The sequence below is a fragment of the Schistocerca gregaria genome, chromosome X (genome assembly GCF_023897955.1).
Source record: "Schistocerca gregaria isolate iqSchGreg1 chromosome X, iqSchGreg1.2, whole genome shotgun sequence".
In the NCBI taxonomy this organism is placed as follows: Eukaryota; Metazoa; Arthropoda; class Insecta; order Orthoptera; family Acrididae; genus Schistocerca; species Schistocerca gregaria.
In genome coordinates this window covers 43,994,381-44,008,135 of record NC_064931.1, presented here as the reverse complement: position 1 = coordinate 44,008,135, position 13,755 = coordinate 43,994,381, and the positions used below count along the sequence as shown (strand labels likewise).

Here is a 13,755-nt window from a genome sequence, read left to right as displayed (position 1 = left end):
ATGTCACACAGCTCCTTCTTGGTGTTGCGATTTTATTTCCGTCAGTAATGAAATGTAGTTGCCGGTCGACTGAGTGATCCCTTCCTAGGGAACGAAAGTCACCCTTGCAGTTTCCGCGTCACTAGTTTTGCACATCTTCATAAACCTCAAATGGCTATTGCCAGTTGGTATTTATTTCAATACTTCACGCCAAGGCATGAAGTTAACTATCCAGTCATTGATCGATACAGCATGATGGTAATTGATTAGTGACTGACGATTAGGGAAATAACGATAGGTCGGTTGTGATAAGCTGAAATGACGACGACTTGGAAATGAATGATCTTAATCCGTTAGCAGCCGCCTGACCTTCCAGGCTTCGTTTTTTCAGCACTTGCAGCTTCTGTGTTTTTTCTGAAACAGCGTAGGCCCACCAGGGACACGCGCACTCAAAAATGGCGGCAATATCACTTGAAACAGTCACACTTACAACACAACGTAATTGTAAAATTAAAAAAAAATGAAATGTGGTTATGGCATATTTGCTTGGGAGTCCCGTTAAGGGAAGTTCGGCCGCCTGGTGCAGCAAGCCTTCTCATTGACGTCACTTCTGCGACTTGTGCGTCGACGATGATGAAAAGATGATGACGACGACGACGACGACGACGACGACACACGCACACCCAGTTCCGAGCGAACCCGTTATCCACAAGACGCGAACCACAAGACGACGACCTGCTGACATCGAAATTGTACGAGGGATGTTAAGTAAAGACAGACACTGAATTATTATTATTCCTCCCCACCCACGGTTAAGTCCCTGCTTGCGACAACTTTCCGTGAGCCGTTGAAGTACGTACAATTATCGCTAGTCGCTGCAAATTTCACAGCAGTATCTCTGTCGGTATCAGTTGTGTGTTGGCAGCCTGTGAGAGTGAATGTGTTTCATAATGGGCTCTAAACATCGTTATTGCTGATTTTCGTGAGCAGCGTTATGTAATAAAGTTCTGTGTTCTCTTGAAAATAAACGCTGCCGAAACTTTCGACGATCTCAGAAAGAGTCTACGCCTTATGGGGATTTAGCAATATCTCGTAGAAGATGTTTCCACTCACGTCACGCTATGCTGGGAGGAGCAAGTGCACCTGCTAGTGTCAAAACAGAAACAACAATCAGCACAGGGGCCAAGGACGATGCTTGGTGGCAACTCATCATCACACAGGAATATTGTTATGACCCAAAGATGATGCGGAGAAGTAGAAGATGGGTGTTATGACCCCAACCAACACAAGTTGGGGTTGATGTGGTGGAGGAGGAGACCAAACAGCGAGGTCATCCGTCTCATCGGATTAGGGAAGGATGGGGGAAGGAAGCCGGCCGTGCCATTTCAAAGGAACCATCGCGGCATTTGCCAGAAGCGATTTAGGGAAATGACGGAAAACCTAAATCAGGATGGCCGGAAGCGGAATTGAACCGTCGTCCTCCCGAATGCGAGTCCGGTGTGCTAACCAATGCGCCACTTCGCTCGGTGACCGTCTGACGTGCTGCAGGAAACCACGGAAAGCCTGATTCACGATGTCAAGGTCAGAAATAAGCCGTCTATCGCCAGAAAGCTCACCAGTTTGTACGTAGCTTATCTGGCCTGCTAGCTGTTCATATTTACAAGAACTGCTGACTGAGCTTTCTCTTCTCTGGGCCACGGAGCTCGTCCGTAAGTCGCGGGCCATCAGACGAACTGCGCCACGCGAGGTAAGCAGAGACAAAGCACAGCAGCTGTGGCGCTGACAGTTATTTCCAGCGACGCATCTGGCGACCCCCTCCCCACAAACGCGTTTTTCACGTTCCCCTGCTACCACCATCGCAGCGTCGTCGTCACACTGGATTCACAATTTACACTATTGTGACCACAGCCCACGTACTATAGAACTAATAAACTTAAAAAAGCCTTCGAAAATAACGAGTATCATTTTACCTCGTGTTCCATTCGCCGGTGGAGCGAGACAAAGCTTGCACGACAATCTTTTCACCACCTGAAAATATTATCAAGATCTGAGTGAACAATTGTGCAGCTTCTTCTAACCAGTACTTCATTACAGATAAATCCATCATCTATGTCAATTGGGAAGTTACTATTGATATTATCCACAAGATCATTAATATACAACTTGAACCGAAAAGGTCCCAACACACTTCCTGGGGCACACCCGAAAAGACTTCTACATCTGTCAATGACTCTCCATTCCAGGTAACTTTCTACGTCCTCCCTACCGAAAAATTCTCAATCCCGCTACGCTTCGACGTTTTAGGTGGCAAAGACCGGTATTTTTATCACTGCAAACGATTTTCTTAATATATTTACAGTGCTTGGTTACCCTGTAGATGGCGTGTGTGCTATGTTCCCTGTTTTAATTCTGTCATTTGTCGATTCAATAATCTGGAACCTTTTCTCCTGGATGTATTTCGCTATTTCCATTGCGCTGCTACAGCTAACTTCAATTCCGCATGACTCGAAACAAAAAGCGCTTTTTGCAGCCCGGTCAACTTCTCTCCACGCACAAACTTCGGCCGAAAATGGTGACCAAATCCGCCGCAGAGATAATAACCGAGTACTGGTAATGCTATCTGGTGACGCGCGGGAAACTTACACGGTTTAACTCAATTTGAATTCAAAAGCTGTTTACTTATGTTTATAATTTCAATCTTGCAATAAAGCTGCAAATTCCAGGCATTTTTTCTATACATCTGTATCTGTGCACATTTGTGATACTACTCAAACGATGTAGTAAAGTTTTAATTAAGTAGTCATGTTACATGTTGACAGTTGTTACTTTCGGATGAAATACTGATTTATGTATAAAACAACCCTTCTAAACGTGAATAACAATAGAAGACGACATGCAAAACTTGAGAACGTACATTAGCACGTCTTGTCGACTTAGTAAACCTGCCAAAAACCATACCGTATTTGAACAGCTTTGTATCACCAGTCATTTCACGCCGCTGTATTTAAGATTTTTTTTTTAGTCCTATACACCGTTAAAGACAAATACAAAACTACTCAGAGCATAGTACTTGCCCTTCTATCCTTTACTTGCCAATACTGATGGAGCTATTCTTTAATAACTTCCCACTGAGAGAATTTTAGAACTCAATGCAACAAGCGTTGCAAACAATATGTCAGTCTAGCATTGCTATTCCGGGCAAGATACTTTTGGAGGTGGTTTGACGTTGCCTTCCTAAGACCTGGTATGAAGGTGAGGAGCGAATCTAATCGAGTGGATAACTGATCAGCATAGCGCTGTGTGTGTATTGTTATGGATGAACACGGAATGAAAGGAAATGAGTGAGTGAAATCATGCCAGCAAACTGTATGTTCCTCTCGAATAGTACCAAATTAATCGCCGAACTTACATTTCCCATCCGAGAGCCCGACCACCATCAACAGTGTCACCTGTCCTCATTTCATGAGACGCTGTAACAGACGTTTGGAATTCAATCTACGAATTTGCGGAACGGTCTGATCGTCAGCAACTGCGCGGCACCACCTCCTCTCCCCTTGTCGATCAAATGATAGTGGCAATTTCTTCCACCAGAAGGGTTCGATTCGAATAGCTCAGCGTCAAGTTCCACCTCAGTAGCTCGAGCTATCAATCATAGCATCTTAAAAGTCCACAAATAGTTTTTCAGTTTTCCCTAGTATGTACCGTTATCAACAATAGAATATAAGGAAATCAGAGCTCGGATTAAAAAAAAAGTAATTCAGGTGTTGCGTACGGATGAAAAACAACGAAATCAGAAACACACTACTCAAAAAACGTTTCACGATCATATCTTCTACGACTTTCAATATACCAACGGAGCAAAGAAGGTTAAATTACAACTCTAATAATAAATATGATTAATACGAACAAAATTAAAGACTTTTAACGTCACGGCGCGCTGTTAATAATCGCGTTAACCACTTCCATTGACCTCTGGAGAGCACTTTACAATTCTACCGAGGTTCGGGTAAGACCAGCCATCGATCGAAATCGTACTTACGTACTTGATAATGTCACTACTTCACTGGGATGCTCACATCTTCCGGATACTAAACAATCCTGGTACAGACTTGAAGAGTGATTTCTCTACATTATTTTTGTCTCAACTGTATATCACAAGGATACAAGATGTGATCCTCCATCGCTGTGTGCAGTCCTATATCTTCGCGCATCTTTCAAAAGCAACGCCTTCCCCAACATGCCCTTCAGTTCTTTGATTGGCACTGATTGGATGATATCGTGTCGCTGATTCTTTCCAGATCCGTGCTGTGTATGGCATCCGCGGCTACGTTTAACTTACAGCGGTTGCAACTGATAAGCATAGCATTGATTTTCTGATAAGCAAGTTATTTTCAAGGCGTTGTCCGTAAACGGTAAATACCTGTACACAGGAAGCCTAAGAGGAAGTCCCCTAGTAAAAGATTGAGGGATGCACTGAGGGCCAGCAGATTCAGGGAATTAATAGAAAGGTTCTTCAAGATGTAAACCGAAAAAGTGGAAATGAAAGACGCATGTATGCAAACGGACTCTTGTGGTCAGAAAGATGCTCCCTCTCCCTCAAGCCGGGGAACTAAGGTCGCCTGACGATCACGACCGACCGATAGGGCATCCTGTGGTAGGGAGTCTTCCGATAACAAAACACAATGATAAGGTCACTAAGGAGAGAGTACAAGTTAACATTGTGAGCAGTACGATTTCGCCTACAGATCCATTTTTCCCGAAAGGTTTGCGAGTAGACCCCATAAGGGTATACCCAAACCAAGAACATGTAATGCAATTAGCGCGCCTGGAGGAGCTGGCTGTCCTCACTACAGCTCTGAGACATGTGGTGCGTGTCGGTCATAAGTATGGTCGGGACGGAGGCTGTGGACAGGATACAGCTCAAAACGATGAATCTCTCCACTGACTTCGGAGTCCTGCTAGAGTTAGTCAAAAAAGTTTTCGAAACACGGAATTAAAAATTTCATTTAGATAGTTGTACAATCAATCTGTCATCAGAAATGGGAGACGAGCGCATGACTGGAGCAAAAACTGGCCGAAATCCCACACCAGAACATATTTTCAAACGTGAACCTTTTAAACGTAGGACAGATCAACGCACATAATAGTAAACTAGTCCGAAGAGTGGTGGAAGAGAGGAGACTGGATGTGCTCTGTCTACAGGAGCCATACTCCCAAGCTGCGCGATCCCCTTCTCAGCAGCCAACTGGCAGGTAACATACAGTGAAGTGGAATCAAGAGCTGCAGTTAATGATCACCAACAGGGCGCTGAGAGTTACGGTTTTCGCACAGTTCTCTGATGACTACTGCAACGCCGTGGAAATACAATCACCTGTTGGAGTGTTGTACATTATCGACATGTACTTCCAGTACGGTGGAGGAATCGATGAATCCCTGGACAAATTAATTCAAGTGGCCACGGCGTTGCGAAGGCACAGGCTTGTCATCACAGGAGATACAAATGCGAAGTCCCACCTGTGGTTCAGCGGCATCCGAGACGACCAAGGGGAAAAAGAGATCATCATGGCACTACAACTAATAGTCGCCAATAAGCAAGGGCACCCCCCCCCCCTACCTACACAGGTGGTGGGGGTGAAGGCACAAATATTGATGTTACCTTGGTGACGCTTAACTTCGTAACCAAGGTTGGACAGTCTGGGATCAGATCACGAACAGCGACCATAACCTAATTACATTCTCATTGGGAGACAGTGTGTCCCGCTGGGACATGGGGTGTGAAATACATTGCAACTGTAACAGGACTGATTGGGATCTCCTGGCGAGGGAGTGTGACATACCGATATTGCCAGAAGGTGACGAAAATTTGGAGGAATACGCCGAGGAGCTGGTGAAAGCAATCATCAGGGTGGTGAAAGCACTTGTACCAACCAGGAGGAGAGCCGTTGCGGCTTCCCCGTCACCACAGCCAGCCGAATTGGGACAGATGCGCCAGACTGTAACGAGGATGAGGAAGTACTACCAGCGAAGTGTCGTCTGAGAAGAAAAGTAACGATGACTGCAAATATACAGGGAGGCAAAAGATCAATTTCAACAGAAGCTAAGGGCAATCAGGCTGGGAAGCTGAGAAAAATATGTGGAAAGTCAACTGGCTACGGACCCATGGGGCAACCCGTACAAATTAGTACAGGAAAAGATACGATCACCTATGGTGTTGTCTACCGTCAGGGACAGGGGCTGTATGACGGAAACTTGGCAGGAGACTGCCGAGGTCCTCCTCCGGGTCCTGTTGGCTGACGACAGAGAGGAAGATGACTCGCAAGTACAACAATGAATTAGAAGAGGAGACCAACAGGACTACGAAAACAACAGTATGGTTTAACCCTTTTCTGAAGAAGAGGTGGGTGCCCAGATAAAGGTCCTTATAAGGGCAAAGCTCCTGGCCCAGACGGCATTACAGTGGAGGTGGTGCAATTCCTTGCCCCCTAGCTGGTGGTACCTATCACTAAGTTGTACAATGAGTGCCTACGGCTTAGAAAATCCCCCCCCCCCCCCCCCATTCGGAAAAAGGCAAACGTAGTAATAATCAAGAAAGGTCCAGATAAAGAACCTAAGGATGCCAAATTGTACAGGCCTATCTGCTTACTGGACCTGCTGGGGAAAGTTTTTGGGATGATGCTAGCACACAGACTGGCAACACACCATTTACTGTGTGGGATGAGTGACAGGCAGTTCGGTTTTCGGCCGGGGAGATCGGCGTCTGACGCCATCGCCCTGGCCGCAGAGGTCTGTGACTCAGCCCCGTACAAATATATTTTCGGCATCATGGGCACTCCTTAGGTTGTCAGAGACGCTACTGATATCCACCATGGCCGCTAAATGGCTTTCTTAGGAGCTATTGAGAGGAAAGGGAGGTCTCGATATCGTCCCCTAGGGTGGAAAATCAGTAAAAAGATTACAAAGGGGTGTCCACAGGGCTCTGCCCTGGGAGATTAATATGGAACCCCTCTCGGATAACTTGCAGAACAGCGATGACGTGCTGGAGGGCATAGCCTACGCAGACGACCTCCTCCTGCTTGTTGCCGGTCGGAGCGGTGAGGATTTGGAACCGAAAATCGAAAAGGGCCATATCCATCCCAACAACATTGTGCTGTACAACCAAAATGACAACCTCACCTAGCAAGTGCACATAACTACTACTTAAGGGGCAACTCGTAAGAAACCCAACAGTGCGAATAGATGGCTCACCAGTTCTTCGGCGCCGTGAGGCCCGATATCTAGGTGTAGTCATCGACGAGAGGTGGAATTATGCATCAAACATTGACACATAGATCCCTAGGAACACTCAATAACCTGATTGGAATTGGACATAAGCGTTTTCACCTGCCACCAGATTTAATAAAACTTTAGCACAATAGTATTCTGACATCAATTGTACGATATGGATCAGGAGTCTGAGCTCACGGACTCACAGGCTCACGAGGGTCATGCCCGCCACGGCCGTAAGAAGAGTGCAGCGAAATAGGCTCTTGCGATCTGTAGGGGGCATATAGGACACCTCCAGGGGCAGCATTATTAGTGGTAATGGGACTCTGTCCTCTCGATATAAAAATCAGAGAACAGGCGTCGTAGTACTGGATAAAAAAGGAGAAGAGGGATAAAATAGTCGAACGAATGCGGACTCACGCAGGGAATAAATTTGAAATTAAACGTAGGGGGGAGGAACTTTGACAGGAACAGTGGGATAACGACGAGACGGGTCGTAGAACGCACTAACTGCTGCCCAATACTATGGAGCGATTACAGCTCAAATACTTCAAACACTTCCTTACCGGACATGGAACCTACCCAGTATACCTATGCCGGTTTGGGAAGCGGGCTACACCAACGTGTGACTGTGGGGCCATACAGGGCACCCCAAAGCACGTGGTGTACGAGTGCCACCTCTTCGACGATGTAGCGGCACAATTAAGACTACAACAACCAAGTCACGACACGTACCACCTGCTCAGGCAAGAGGACCATTTTCAAACCCTAAACAAACTTGCCAATGAAATATCGAGCAAAGTTTTAAAAGATTTCTTAAGGAACAATCAACAATAGACTAAGCCCGATTTAGACTCCGTACACGTGTTGTCTTCAGTCGCGGCGTGGACATGGCCAGCCGATTCACGGCAGGGATCCGCCACGTCTCGGACTAGGGGCAGGGTGCACATTTAAACTGATCAAGAACATGACAGCAGGAATAAGGTTAGAATAACCCCATTAGCATAGGACTGGACCAGCGCGGTGCCGGGGGCATGCCCACTGAGATTAGCTCGGGGGGCACGGCCAAAACGTAGGTTTACAGCACGCTGGCACACCTGTAACGCTGCAGGTAGAGTAGAGTAGTGTAGTTACCAAAGTAGTACATAGAAATACCCATAGTGAAAATAGAAACAACAAGTTTTCCTAGTTACTAATTATAAGTACACTACTGGCCATTAAAATTGCTACACCAAGAAGAAATGTAGATGATAAACGGGTATTCATTGGACAAATATATTATACTAGAACTGACATGTGATTACATTTTCATGCAATTTGGGTGCATAGATCCTGCGAAATCAGTACCCAGAACAACCACTTCTGGCAGTAATAACGGCCTTGATGCGCCTGGTCATTGCGTCAAACAGAACTTGGATGGCTTGTACAGGTACAGCTGCCCATGCAGCTTCAACACGATACCACAGTTCATCAAGAGTAGTGACTGGCGTATTGTGACAAGCCAGCTGCTTGGCCACCATTGACCAGACATTTTCAATTGGTGAGAGATATGGAGAATGTGCTGGCCAGGGCAGCAGTAAAGCATTTTCTCTATCCAGAAAGGCCCGTACAGGACCTGCAACATGCGGTCGTGCATTATCCTGCTTAAATGTAGGGTTTCGCAGGAATCGAATGAAGGGTAGAGCCACAGGTCGTAACACATCTGAAATGTAACGTCCACTGTTCAAAGTGTCGTCAACGCGAACAAGAGGTGACCGAGACGTGTAACCGATGGCACCCCGCACCATCACGCCGGGCGATACGGCAGTATGGCGATGACGAATACACGCTTCCAATGTGCGTTCACCGCGATGTCGCCAAAGACGGATGCGACCATGGTGATGATGTAAAGAGAACCTGGATTCATCCGAAAAAAATGACGTTTTGCCATTCGTGTACACAGGTTCGTCGTTGAGTACACCATCGCAGGCGCTCCTGTCTCTGATGCAGCGTCAAGGGTAACCGCAGCCGTGGTCTCCGAGCTGATAGTCCATACTGCTGCAAACGTCGTCGAACTGTTCGTGCAGATGGTTGTTGTCTTGCAAACGTCCCCATTTGTTGACTCAGGGATCGAGACGTGGCTGCACGATCCGTTACAGCCATGCGGAAAAGATGCCTGTCACCTCGACAGCAGGGCGTTCCGTATTACCCTCCTGAACCCACCGAATCCATATTCTGCTAACAGTCATTGGATCTCGGCCAATGCGAGCAGCAATGTCGCGATACGATAAACCGCAATCGCGATAGGCTACAATTCCACCTTTATCAAAGTCGGAAACGTGATGGTACGCATTTCTCCTCCTTACACGAGGCATCACAACAACATTTGACCAGGTAACACCGGTCAACTCCTGTTTGAGTATGAGAAATCGGTTGGAAACTTTCCTCATGTCAGCACGTAGTAGATGTCGCCACCGGCGCCAACCTTGTGTGAATGCTCTGAAAAGCTAATCATTTGCATATCACAGCATCTTTTTCCTGTGGGTTAAATTTCGCGTCTGTAGCACGTCATCTTCGTGGTGTAGCAATTTTAATGGCCGGTAGTGTATATATATATTAGAGCCGACTAATTTATTAGGTGGTCGGTTAACATGTATCATGTAGTTTCAAGAATAAAGAATTTTGTTTTAAAAAAACCGGTACTTACAGATACAAGCCGGACAACGCCAGTTACCGTGCCTGCAGTTTAGTGTGGCTCACTTTCTTTTTTTCGTCCGAGTGCTCACGCGCATGTCGGTCTGCCTTTAGCATCACTCCTGGGAAACTATGCGATTCGCAGCAACACGAACTACTACCTATCTTTGCCCTCCTCCCGATTTCCTGACTGCGTGACGTGTAAAAGCTGATACATGTTGCCCTCCCACCCATTACGATTGCTTTCGGTTTGCAACAGAAAACTGCAGCACTCTAAGCCACTGTTCTGCAGCTGTCACAGGTGTCACTGTCTTGCGTCAGCAGTCCAGTCGGAAACAGTCTACAGAATGAAGTTCTTATTGGCTATTTCATTTTAGAATTCAGAACACGTCAAATATTTCTTAGATATGCGCAACTTTCTTTTTGTGCGGAGGGGGGGGGGGGGGCGAGGTAGTGAGGGGGGAAGGGTGGGATGGCGAGAGGGGAGGCGCGGGATGGCGAGGGGGGGAGGTGGGAAGATATGTTTATGTTCTGTCGATAGAAGGTCACCGAGGGTCAGAGTAGTAGCTCGACGACAAGACAAGAGATTAAATGATGCACAACAGCGCCACCTCGTCCTATAGAAATGCGGAAGTAATACAGCAACGATCACGTTCAGCAAAGCCTGGAAAAGTCTGTTGCTCGGTGACTCAGTAGATGTCACCATACCAATGCAAAGGAGCAGGGCTCAATCCGAAGTTACTTCTTAGATTTTATCTGTCACTTTTTGTTGTCTTCACCTTTAGCAGTCCATAATGGCGAAAGTGTTGCCGGTGCAGTATTTTATGCACGAACTGACCTCTCGACAACGTCCCACAAATGTTCGATGGCATTCACGTCAGGCGATCTGGGTGGCCGAATCAATCGCTCGAACTGCCCAGAGTGTTCATCAAACCAGTCGCAAATTATTGTGGCCCGGTGACATGGAGCATTGTCATTCATAAAAATTCCGTAGTTGTTTGGGAACAAATGGTCTACAAGAAGCCGAAGACAACCATTTCCAGTCTACAATCAGTTCAGTTGGACCAGAGGAGACAGTTGATTCCATGTAAACCCAACTCGCACGCTTATGGAGGCACCGACAGCTTGCACCGTGCCTGTTTTACAATTTGGGTCCATGGCTCCAGGAGTGTCTGCGCCACGCTCGAACCCTACCATCAGCTCTTACCAACTGAAATCGGGACTCATCTGACCAGGCCACGGTGTTCCATCTGTATAGGGTCTAATCCATATGATAACGAGCCCAAGAGAGGCACTTTAGGCGATGTCGTGCAACAGCAAATGCACTCGCGCCGTTGTGAGGTGCAGTAGCCCAATAACGTCAAATTTCGCTGCACGCTCCTAGCGGATACGTTCGTCGTAAGTCCCGCATCGATTTCTGCGATCATTTCACGCAGCGATGCTTCTCTGTTAGCACTAGCAACTCTATGCAAACGCTACTGCTTTCATTCGTTAAGTGAAGGCCGTCGGCCAGTGCGTCGTACATGGTGAGAGGTAATGAATGAAATTTGGTATTCTCAGCATACTCTTGACATTGTGGATATCATAATATTGAATTCCCTAACGATTTCAGAAATTTAATCTTTCATGCGTCTAGTTCCAACTGCCATTTCACGTTCAAAGTCTGTTAACTCGCGTCGTGCGGCCATAACCACGTCAGAAAACCTTTTCACCATGAGTACAAATGACAGCTCCGCCAATGCACTGCCTTTTTATACCTTGTGTGCGCGATACTACCACCATCTGTATATGTGCATATCGCTATTCCGTGAGTTTTGTCACCTCACCGTCCTTTTTACTAGAAAAAAATCTACTCATTCACCTGCATCCGCTACTTGCAAGATTTCGTATACGTATGAATAAAGCGATTTGTTTTCACACGAGAGATTTTTCTTGCACAAGTTCTGATCCTTTGAGGGAAGACTCCTTTTTCTCTGACAAACCATAATGTTGGGGCTTAGAATACGCTCTAAAATGCTTCAACAATATGATATTGGTGTATGGCGCTCAACGGCATGGCCATCAGCGCTCTTACGAAGTTGCGGCATGCCATTCAGGCAAAGTCCCTTCTAACGCACGAAAGTCCACATATAATTTATAAGAAACCGCCATCATTAAGCACAGAAATATTTCAAGGAAAATAAATTAATAAAAATGCGAAACTGCCTGAGTAAGCTATCCATTCATAGCACGCTGACCTCCCCTGACCAGCACTTCACTTCAGGAATGAGGCACGACAGTTCACAAAATTTCAAAACCCGTGTTACGGTGATGTCAGGCGGTGAAATAGCGCTATATGCTGATGATACGGCGGTCTATAAAAGCAGCAGCAACTTCAACTTCATCGCTTGGAAAGTACAGCAGCAGCACGAAATCGTCAGCTGGTGCAGCATCTGGAAGACCAAGATAAGCCGTATTTGTAGCCGTAATGTTCATGAACAAGCTGAAACACCCCCCCCCCCCCCCTCCCTAACAAGCATATCTATGTGGCCAGCAGAGAACTAGAGTGGAGCGATTAGGCGATCTATCTCGACCTTCAGTTGGATGGACACTTAACTTTTGCCAAACAAATTAATAGGTCTCAAAGTAGAGGTTGCACTGTTTACAAGAGACTTTGCCTGCTCCTCAAGCGTCGTGGACTTACTGCAGAGACAAAGCTCTGACTACACAGGGCTGTGATCCTTCATGCAATGCTATAGCGTCTGAAGTTTGGCCAGTGGCTGCAGACACACATATGCATAAATTTCAGACGCTTCAAAATAGAATTCTCCGCACCATCGCAGGAGTAAAGGAAGTCAAAAGTTCTACACGAGAAAGTTTCGACTTCGACACAGTTAGGCAGATCCCAATGTTTCCGGTAAGAGACCAATCTCCACGTCAACCAGCTAATTTAGGGAATAACAGATTACAGACGCGCAATTATACATACAAACAATTATTTAGATACTCAACAGAAACTATTTTCAATCATCATTCAGCCACGCCAGAAGTCAGACGAGTAAAGTTCTGTGGTGCTTCTATGGGATAAAAATACAGATAAGGCAACCGGTGTCACCGTGAGCGAGGATGGTGGGCAGATCTCCAACCAACCTGAGGGTTGCTCTAATATCAGCAAATAAAACACTCGTAGCCAAAACACGCTGAGCCGAAAGAGGCACACGACATACTTCGCAGAGTGGTGCATCATCCCACCGGAGGACGTAACCACGTGTTAGTGGCCAACGTCTTAAGCGCAATCTGGTGAACAGCACTTCGTTGCCTCAGTATTGGATCCGCGGTGAAGTGTGGGTGATTTGAATCAACTGATCTAATGGATACAGCCTGTCGACCGCTTGTAGCTCACTGAGCGAGTCAGAAAAGTCGAGAAAGTTGAACTATCACGCCTCTCAGCACATTTCAACGTCGTAATAACGCCTTGCAACTCTGATCGTACACTATAGGGGAAAACTAAAACAAGAACGACGCATCAAGAAGGAATTATCCAAATGGGACGGAAATCGGGAGATGTGATTTACATGTACAGAAAAACGAATGATTACAATTTCAGAAAAATTGGATGATTTCTTCACGAGAAAGAGCTTCACAAATTGAGCACGCCAATAATGCATTGATCGACATGTGGCCCTTATACAAGCAGTTATTCGGTTTGGCAGTGATTGATAGCATTGTTGTATGTCCTCCTGAGGGATATCGTGCCAGATTCTGTCCGATTGGCGTGATAGATTGTCAAAATCATTAGCTTGCTGGAGATGATGATGATGATGATGTTTGGTTTGTGGGGCGCTCAACTGGTTTGTGGGG

At 46.3% G+C, this 13,755-nt stretch overlaps 1 protein-coding gene across 11 annotated transcripts in view; it reads right to left on the bottom strand.

Annotated features, from left to right (window-relative positions):
- LOC126299504 (guanine nucleotide-releasing factor 2) overlaps positions 1–13,755 on the bottom strand; it is a 361,975-nt gene that overhangs the window by 174,833 nt on the left and 173,387 nt on the right. Inside the window, exon 1 of one of the 11 annotated variants that reach the window (XM_049991456.1) lies at positions 12,153–12,171. The exons of the other annotated variants lie outside the window; for them this stretch is intronic. The gene's annotated coding sequence lies outside the window, so the exon portion shown is untranslated. Of the gene's footprint in view, positions 1–12,152; positions 12,172–13,755 lie in introns of those variants that run through there. 11 annotated transcript variants of the gene reach the window in all.